Source organism: Oncorhynchus masou, chromosome 1 (assembly GCF_036934945.1).
Source record: "Oncorhynchus masou masou isolate Uvic2021 chromosome 1, UVic_Omas_1.1, whole genome shotgun sequence".
NCBI lineage: Eukaryota > Metazoa > Chordata > Actinopteri > Salmoniformes > Salmonidae > Oncorhynchus > Oncorhynchus masou.
This window is the reverse complement of record NC_088212.1, coordinates 69565271-69575141: the sequence shown is the minus strand read 5'-3', so window position 1 is coordinate 69575141 and position 9871 is coordinate 69565271.

Sequence of the window (9871 nt, the reverse complement as noted above, 5' to 3'; positions counted from 1 at the left end):
AGCAAGCACAAGCGGTTAGCTTCCCTGAGGAGTTAAAAGCTCTGAAAGCCAGTAGGGAAGTGGCTAAGGACAGCCATCTTCTCTCTCTTGCCCCAGAATATGATCCAATCCTTGGAGTGATCAGAGTCGGAGGGAGGCTGCGCCAAGCAGAGGTTTTGGACCCAGATGCTATCCACCCAATTATCCTTGACTCCAGACACCCTCTTACCAGGCTCCTCATCAAGAGTTATGATGAGCGGCTTCTCCACCCAGGGCCAGAGAGGGTTTATGGGGAGATGAGGCGGAAGTACTGGATAATTAGAGGACGAGGAGCCATTCGTAAGCACCAATACGCCTGCGTAGAATGTCAGATGGCGGGCCGGAGCTACGGTGCCCAAAATGGCAGATTTACCACCTGCTCGCTTGCACCTCCTTAAACCACCCTTCTGGTCAACAGGAGTAGATTGCTTTGGCCCCTTGATGATCAAGTTAGGTCGTCGTGTGGAAAAGCGCTGGGGCATTCTATTCAAGTGTTTGACAACCAGATGTGTCCACCTGGACCTACTGGAGAGTTTGGATACTGAAGCCTTCCTCATGGCCCTACGGTGGTTTATCTCCCGACGGGGGAAACCCTACAAGATCCTGGCTGACAGGTACGAACTTCAAGGCAGGAGAAGCCAGGTTCGAGGAAGCTTTCCAAGCCATGGAACCCAGCCTCCAGGATCAGCTGATGGACCAACAAATCTCATTCAAATTTAACCCTCCAGGCGCTCCTCATTTTGGAGGAACATGGGAGCGAGAGATCAAATCTGTAAAGACGGCCTTACGAGTCGTACTAGGGGACCAAACTGTCACTGAAACTGTCTTGAGGACCGTCCTGATAGAGGTGGAAGGGATTCTGAACTCCAAACCCTTGGGATATCTCTCTGCAGACGTCGCTGACCCCGATCCGGTTACACCGAATATGCTCTTGATGGGACGCCGAGATGCGTCACTTCCTCAAGCCATGTATGCTGATACCAACCTCGTAGGCAGACGCCGGTGGCGACACAGCCAAATCTTAGCTGACCATTTTTGGGCCCGATTCATTCGGGATTACCTACAAAGTCTACAGCACAGAGGGAAATGGCGGAGAGAAATGGCCAGCCTGGAAACTGGCCAAGTAGTAATGATGGTGGACCCTCAGCTGCCTCGAGCCTCCTGGCCGGTGGGCCGTATAACTAAGACCATGCCTGGGACCGAAGGTCGCGTTAGATCAGTGGAGATCCAGGTGAAGAACCGGACATATATCCGGCCAGTTGCCTGACTAATTCCTCTCCCTGAGATGACAGAGGACGGGGAGTAATGAGCCTTTTGAGGAGTGTGGAATTTAACACTACCTGTGTAGTGGAGAAAGAAAAAAGAAAAAAAAAACACACCATAGAACTCTGCATCAAAACGCAGCTACTGAATTTTATCCTTGATTGCTGCTTTTCTTTGCTGAGACAGCCACTTCAGGGTTGGCAACAGGCTCATGGCAAAGAGGGTCTCTTCATCCTCCTTAATGTGAGGATCAGGTTGGGCTGCATCCCTCTCGGTGGCTTTGAGGAGACTCTGCTGAAATGAGTTGAGTGGTTCTGGGGGCTGGTGTGACGTTGTTCCTCTTCATTTCTCCATGTTTCTCTCCTCATTTGTCTCCACGGCCACATCCTGTTCAAGGCCTTCAGTGGTCACTTCCGGGAGGGTCATAATAATCTCAGGAGGTCCTAGATGAAGCTGCTGACTCAGACCTCTTCTCTTTCTCTGCCCTTCTCCCTCTGATACCTGTCCCCGAGTCCTCTCCACTTCCTCCCAGTCTTCTTCTACATAGACATGAACAGGATAAGCCAAACCATCACCTAGCATAACTATAGCTATTAGATAGCTATCATGTAAATGTCACCTACTGTACAAACAGTTATCTGACCAAATTATCAGGGGAAGTATCTACCATCATTTCTATCTACCTGACATACACACTCACTCTCTCGCATACACTCTTTAAAACATGGTTATTTGGGCAAGTTATTAGGGGTAGTAACTATCATAATAAAGCACTGCTTTGCTTTATCTTAGCCAGGTTGCAGTTTTAAATGAGAACTTGTTCTCAACTAGCGTACCTGGTGAAATAAATACAAAATTGAAAAAATAAAATTTGACCATTTCTTTCACACACACAATTCATTGGCTAGTTTAGCTAGACACAGCTAATACAAGCTCACTACCAAATTTACCTGGCAATCCTACTATCGTGGACGCGCAGCATTTTTGTGTTTATGTCCCTGTAGCTTTCAGCAGTTGTGTCAAAAAGCCGGTTTTGAGGATACTGCGAAAATGATTCTCCCCATGTGTCCAACCGCATTCGACCGTCTGGCAAAATATACCTGCCTCAGTATAGTTGCCTAGCTGCGCAAAATGTTATGCAGCACTGTGGCAATGACCCAGTCGGTATGTTCGAAGCGTAATCCGTTTGTAACCCCCCCGGAACCACAGGAACAGAAATATTATTTCGGTGACGCTCCCAATCTATCAAGACCCACGTCTCACGCCATTGACCGTTCGATAGCCAATTGGCTCTCAGCAACACGTCGACCACCGCGTCCGAGGAGAATCAGTCTGCATCCCTCGCCCAAAGCTTCAAAATAGCTAACGGGTCCAACAGTGAGCTAAATAACATGCTATATGTAAATTGAGCAAACTCGCTAAGAAATTAGATAGGATTACAAGTAGAACTTCTGTTTTTTTAGATAGAAAAACTACAGTTATGCTGGTGATGGAATGCCTTTCTCTCCTCCTACTCTGTCTGTATAACGTTAGTTGCATTGTGTCCTTCTGCCATGTCCCTTAACACGGAACCCACACCGGCTGCGCGCGTGCACTATCGTGCATACATTTATTTTGTCCCCTACACCAAACGCGATCACGACATGCAGGTTAAAATATCAAAACAAACTCTTAACTAATGTTAGGGTTGCGTAAATTCGAATCTGGTATCAGGATAAATATAACAATGAGTCACCGATTTTATACTATGTATTTTTTATTAGCTAAGTAATAAATGGCAAATGCAACTTTCGTATATACAGGCTCACTGTAATACCACGCAGGGTAGAACAGAGAACTGACAAGATGTATGTAAACAGTATTCTTATACTGACATAGGTTGGGACAATCACAGTAGAGACTGGGCGTGGTTTAGACTCACCCAGCCTATTATTGATTGTTGTCGTACGAGCTGGTACCAGCCCCCGGGCGCTCCAGTTGATAGATGTAACTTGCTGTGAAGAATATCTGTGCGCTCATGCTCGTTACCGTTATCGCGCACCTGGCTCCTGTTATCTAACAAAAGACCACTTGTTCTGCAACTCCACGCTCTGAATGTGCCTCCCCAGCTCATTGCACAGTTCCGGTCTTCTGTATTTTTCCATCATGAGAAAGGCCCATGGCCCTGAAGATTTTAACAATGTTTCAAGTCAGCTATGTTGCTTAACACATACATACATCCACACAAGCCAACAGCAGACAATATTCAATCATATATATGGTAATGGCTATAATGTAAAACACAAGATCCAACACTAATGACATTGATTTGGGGACAGGTCGAAAAGCATTAAACATGTATGGCAATTTAGGTAGTTAGCTTGCACTTGCTCGCTAATTTGTCCTATTTAGCTAGCTTGCTGTTGCTAGCTAATTTGTCCTGGGATATTGTTAAGGGAATTTTTAATCAATGATGACTAATTATGTATACATTTCAATCAGGACTGACTAATCCGAATACTATTATGTTACTGTGTGTGTATATATATATATATATATATATATGAATTTTCTTTCTTGATCCCAGTACTGAAAATAATGTGTGTGAACGTGGGCAAAAGTTAGTCATTGTTCTGTCTGTTCCTTGGTACAAATCTTCAGACTGCTATTTGAATGCTTATCTACTCAAAAAGGCCTCAAGTCATAAATCATACTAAATTGGTAGGAAGACTGATGTGGGAAGGCTGGAGAGACAGCCTTTGTACTGGAACGGATATGGCACGGATTGGGGCTGGAACTAAGGACGTCATTTTCAGTTTATAACCTGTGGTAACCTGTATTGTGGCAGTACTCTCTTGATTAAAGGCTGATACTTGACTTTTAAGACCGGGCTCTGTCCATTCCTATAAAATAAGGGTCTTACAAATTCTTATGAATTGAGAGTGTTTAATTTTAATTGGGAATTAAAACAGAGGAATTAAATTCCTTCAACAGAAACATTAATCCACACAACCCAATAATTTCTAGTCATCTCACCTCCTTCCAGGCCTTTTCATCTTTGAACTTATATGGTGATTAGCATCTACACTTTCATAGTATTATCACGACAACCGGCAAAACCGTTTGTATTTGTGGCAATGACAAATGTATCCTACGTGGGTATAACCAATGAGGAGATGGCACGTGGGTACCTGCTTCTATAAACCAATGAGGAGATGGGAGAGGCAGCGCGATCCGTGTCAGAAATAGGAATGGCTTCTATTTTAGCCCTTGGCTAAGCAGACGCTCGTTGGCGAGCGCAAGCAGCGTGGGTGCAATAACTGAATAACATTCCTAAATCTATTTTGCAATGCTCGCGGCCGTGATGTGAGCGGTGTAGTCAGGGTATAAGGCTGTTTATTTAACTAGGCAAGTCAGTTAATAACAAATTCTTATTTACAATGACTGCCTACCCCAGCCAAACGCTAACCCGGACAATGCTGGGCCAATTGTGCTCTGCCCTATGGGACTTCCAAACATGGCCGGTTGTAAATACAGCCTGAAATCTAACCAGGGTCTGTAGTGATGCCTCTAGCACTGAGATGCAGTGCATTAGACCACTGCGCCACTCGGGAGCCCAGGGCAAGAGGTTGATAACAATGATGTACATATGTCTGTTAAATAAAGCAGAATTGCTGATGAGCAGTTGATAAATTAAATTAAAACCTTGTCTTTTACTACTAAACTTCCTGGTTTTGAATATATGAAAACGTTAATTATCTGTCAATCAGCTGTCCCCTGTGTCTTCCCTTCAGAAGGGTACTTGTGTGAGAAGAAACCTATTGGGGAGAGAGGTAGGTGAAGGCTCAGTAATTGATGAAAATAGTTAGAAAATGATTGTCTAGGATTTAATACCCATCATTACAATGGACTTGTATATAATGCAAAATATTACAATAGCTTTTGGTTGATAGGCAAGTCAAAGAGCGCTCGCTTGTACATCACTTCAGAGGTAATTCACCTCTAAGAGAGTGCTCTCTATAGGCCTACTTGCAGGGGACTTAGCGAATTGGGGGCCTGTTTTAAAAAAATGCTGCTGAGGGGCCCCACTAACCCAAAATTGAACAAAAATTTGATTGTGGGGGGGGGGGGGGGGTAGAGGCAGTTTAAGGTAAACGTAGAAGAGTGAAATGATATGCTGTATTTGTGATTTTCTTCCAGAATGGATTTCTTGACAAGTATCTTTTTAAATTAAGAGAGCGCTTTCAAAAGGAGTCGTAGGCCAGAGGTAGAGGAATATATCGAAAACTACATTGTGACCTTGATGGGTCATATGTCTGCAAAAGTCGAAATACACAACCCCTTAATTTTTACTATGAACGACACAAGGCAATAGGAAAGTCGCCACAGCACACCACGGCAAACAGCTGTAAGGTCTATGTGTGCATTGACATCAACCATGGGCCCACCTCAAAAGTGTGCATCATCAGAAAGCTGCTGGAGCACAAGGACCATGATAATTCCCACTCTGAGAATGTGACAAACAGAACAAACAGCATCCACTCAGACCTGGTCACATATATTGAGATCTTGTCTCTTCAAGCATTTCGCTACACTCGCATTAACATCTGCTAACCATGTGTATGTGACAAATAAAATTTGATTTGTCTGCAAGGTTTGCCACGAAATTGCCAACAGTACCATGAACTAGGCGAAGAGCAGGAGGTAGACTGACATGGCGGACAGGAGATTCTTCCCATCTCTCAGGGAAATCATGTACATAAAGAATCGAATGAAGACCTAGGACAGGCATCATGAAAACAACTCCTGGAGTATTGACTCGCTTGTGAAACCAGACCTTAATAGTGAGATATTATACCATCAGCCTCTGCAGAGCAACAGATCAACCACAAATACTCAGACTTCAAAAAGGCAGAAAATATTTTAGGGTGGGAAGAATCTACTTTTTATGGACGCTTCATATTCTGGTGAGTATGGCAATTACGTGAAACTTAAAAATATATACAGAAGTCAGAAGTTTACATACACCTTAGACAAATACATTTAAACTCAGCTTTTCACAATTCCTGAGATTTAATCCAAGTAAAAATTCCGTCTTTGGTCAGTTAGGATCACCACTTTATTTTAAGAATGTGAATTGTCAGAATAATAGTTGAGAGAATTATTTATTTCAGCTTTTATTTCTTTCATCACATTCCCAGTGGGTCAGAAGTTTACATACAATCAATTAGTATTTGGCAGCATTGCCTTTAAATTGTTTAACTTGGTTCAAACATTTCAGGTAGCCTTCCACAAGCTTCCCACAATAAGTTGGTTGAATTTTGTCCCATTCCTCCTGACAGATCTGGTGTAACGGAGTTTGTAGGCGTCCTTGCTCGCATACGCTTTTTCAGTTCTGCCCACACATTTTCTATTGGATTGAGGTCAGGGCTTTGTGATGGCCACCCCAATACCGTGACTTTGTTGTCCTTAAGCCATTTTGCCAAAACTTTGGATGTATGCTTGGGGTCATTGTCCATTTGGAAGACCCAATTGCAAACAGGCTTTAACTTCCTGACTAATGTCTTGAGATGTTGCTTAAATATATCCACATAATTTTGGTTCTTCATGATGGCATTACATTTTGTGAAATGCACCAGTCCCTCCTGCAGCAAAGCACCCCCACAACATGATGCTGCCACCCCCGTGCTTCATGGTTGGGATGGTGTTCTTCGGCTTGCAAGCATCCCCCCTTTTCCTCCAAGCATAAGAATGGTCATTATGGCCAAACAGTTCTATTTTTGTTTCATCAGACCAGAGGAAATTTCTCCAAAAAGTACCATCTTTGTTCCCAAGTACAGTTGCAAACAGTAGTCTGGCTTTTTTTATGGCGTTTTTGGAGCCGTGCCTTCTTCCTCGCGGAGCTGGCTTTCAGGTTATGTCAATATAGGACTTGTTTTACTGTGGATATAAATACTTTTGTACCCATTTCCTCCAGCATCTTCACAAGGTCCTTTGCTGTTGATCTGGGATTGATTTGCACTTTTCGCACCAAAGTACATTCATCTCTAGGAGACAGAACACGTCTCCTTCCTCAGGGGGATGACGGCTGCGTGGTATTTATACTTGCATGCTATTGTTTGTACAGATGAACGTGGTACCTTCAGGCATTTGGAAATTGCTCCCAAGGATGAACCAGACCATTTTCTTTCTGAGGTCTTGGCACAGTTTGAAGGTAGACCTTGAAATACATCCACAGGTACACCTCCAATTGACTCAAATGATGTCAATTAGACTATCGGATGCTTCTAAAGCCATGACATAATTTTCTGGGATTTTCCAAGCTGTTTAAAGGCACAGTCACTTTAGTGCATGTAAACTTCTGACCCACTGGAATTGTGATACAGTGAGGTAAGTGAAATAATCTGTAAACAATTGTTGGAAAAATGACTTGCACAAGTGTCATGCACAAAGTAGATGTCCTAACCGACTTGCCAAAACTATAGTTTGTTGACAGGATATTTGTTGAGTGGTTGAAAAACAAGTTTTAATGACTCCAACCGAAGTGTTTGTAAACTTCCGACTTCAACTGTAAATCAATAATATTACAATGACATTTCAGGCCTCACAACTTATGCTTATGCAGTCTACGCACTAGTTGTCAGGGATGAAAGTGGGCATGGCTTCCCAGTGACAACGTTCATCATCAGTTAATAGACCCCCCCCCCCCAGCAAACTGTTGCTCATGACTTTTGAGACAAGGTATTTGTACAGCTCCTCCTTGACAACTGTTTCTAGTGAATAACTATGACTTGCCATAACCAAGTCATTTTCTATAGTTTATGAATCTAAATTTAACATGTTATACCGCTTCTTTCTTATTGTTTTTTTACCCCCTTTTCTCCCCAATGTTGTGGTATCCAATTGTTTTAGTAGCTACTATCTTGTCTCATCGCTACAACTCCCGTACGGGCTCGGGAGAGACGAAGGTTGAAAGTAATGCGTCCTCCGATACACTGCTTCTTAACACAGCGCCATCCAACCCGGAAGCCAGCCACACCAATGTGTCAGAGGAAACACCGTGCACCTGGCAACCTTGGTTAAGCGCACTGCGCCCGGCCCGCCACAGGAGTCAATGGTGCGCGATGAGACAAGGATTTCCCTACCGGCCAAACCCTCCCTAACCCGGATGACGCTAGGCCAATTGTGCATCGCCCCTCGGACCTTCCGGTCGCGGCCTTTTACGACAGAGCCTGGGCGCAAACCCAGAGTCTCTGGTGGCACAGCTGGCGCTGCAGTAAAACGCCCTTAACCACTGCACCATCCGGGAGGCCCCTTTTCTTCCTTATTGTCACAGTACATCGAGGGCCTTCATGATTTACAAAGATATGGAGGAGGTGGAGGCCATAAAGGTAGTCTTTCCAAATGTTCATGTTCTTCTGTGCTGGTTCCACATCCTGCAGGTAAAATATGATTGACATTATGTGTTTGACCTAATAGAGGTGTATGACATTTTTCTGGTATTAAGGTAGACATTTCTTCAGAGGACTATATATTTTGAAGACTGTAAATGCCTCCAAAGACTCAGGAATAACAGGACAGGTTAACATCAAAGACAGGAGAAAAGTGATTGACTTTATGATCCAAGTGAAAAACCCACAAGCAATGAGGAGATGAGTCTTTATAAAAAACACACATGAAGGTATTGGGGCTTCATTTAGTCAGATTAGGCAATTTGATATTATTTTGCCTTTAATTTATCACAGGAAATTATTACCTCATAAAAGTAGATTTGTGTAGCAATGACACAGAACACACTACATACAACCCTCATGGGGGTAAAGCTCTCTCCTGAAAAGGAGAGCATATTCCAAACATGGAATGCTATGCAATGTCCTTTAGAGGAATAAAATATTGCAAATAAAAACAAACAAAAAGGAGGATAAAAAAAACTGAGCGACTAAAAAGCACCCAAAGGAAAATCACAGCTAAAAAGAAAATATTTTTTTAAATATGTCCAGTTTCAGCCCCGTTCAGGTTCTCTGCCAGGATATTCCAGAGGCCGGGGGCATAGTAACTAAAGTGCAAGAGGACCAGAGGGATCTACTGGGTACATAACTTGAAAATAATTACAATATAGCATTAATACTGGAGTGATAGATGTGCAGATGATGATGTGCAAGTAGAGATACTGGAGTGCAAAAGAGCAAGAGGGTAAGTAATAATATGGGGATGAGGTCGTCGGGTGTGCTATTTACAGATTGGCTGTGTACAGGTACAGTGATCGGTAAGCTGCTCTGACAGCTGATGCTTAAAGTTAGAGAGGGAGATTTAAGACCCTAGCTTCAGTGATTTTTGCAATTCGTCCCAGTCTTTGGCAGCAGAGAACTGGAAGGAAAGGCGGCCAAAGGAAGTGTTGGCTTTGGGGATGACCAGTGCAATATACCTGCTGGAGCACGTGCTACAGGTGGGTGTTGCTATGGTGACTAGTGAACTGAGATAAGGCGGGGCTTTACCTAGCAAAGACTTATAGATGACCTGGAGCCAGTGGGTTTGGTGAGGGCCAGCCAACGAGAGCATACAGGTCACAGTGGTGAGTAGTACATGGGGCTTAGGTGATAAAACGGATGGC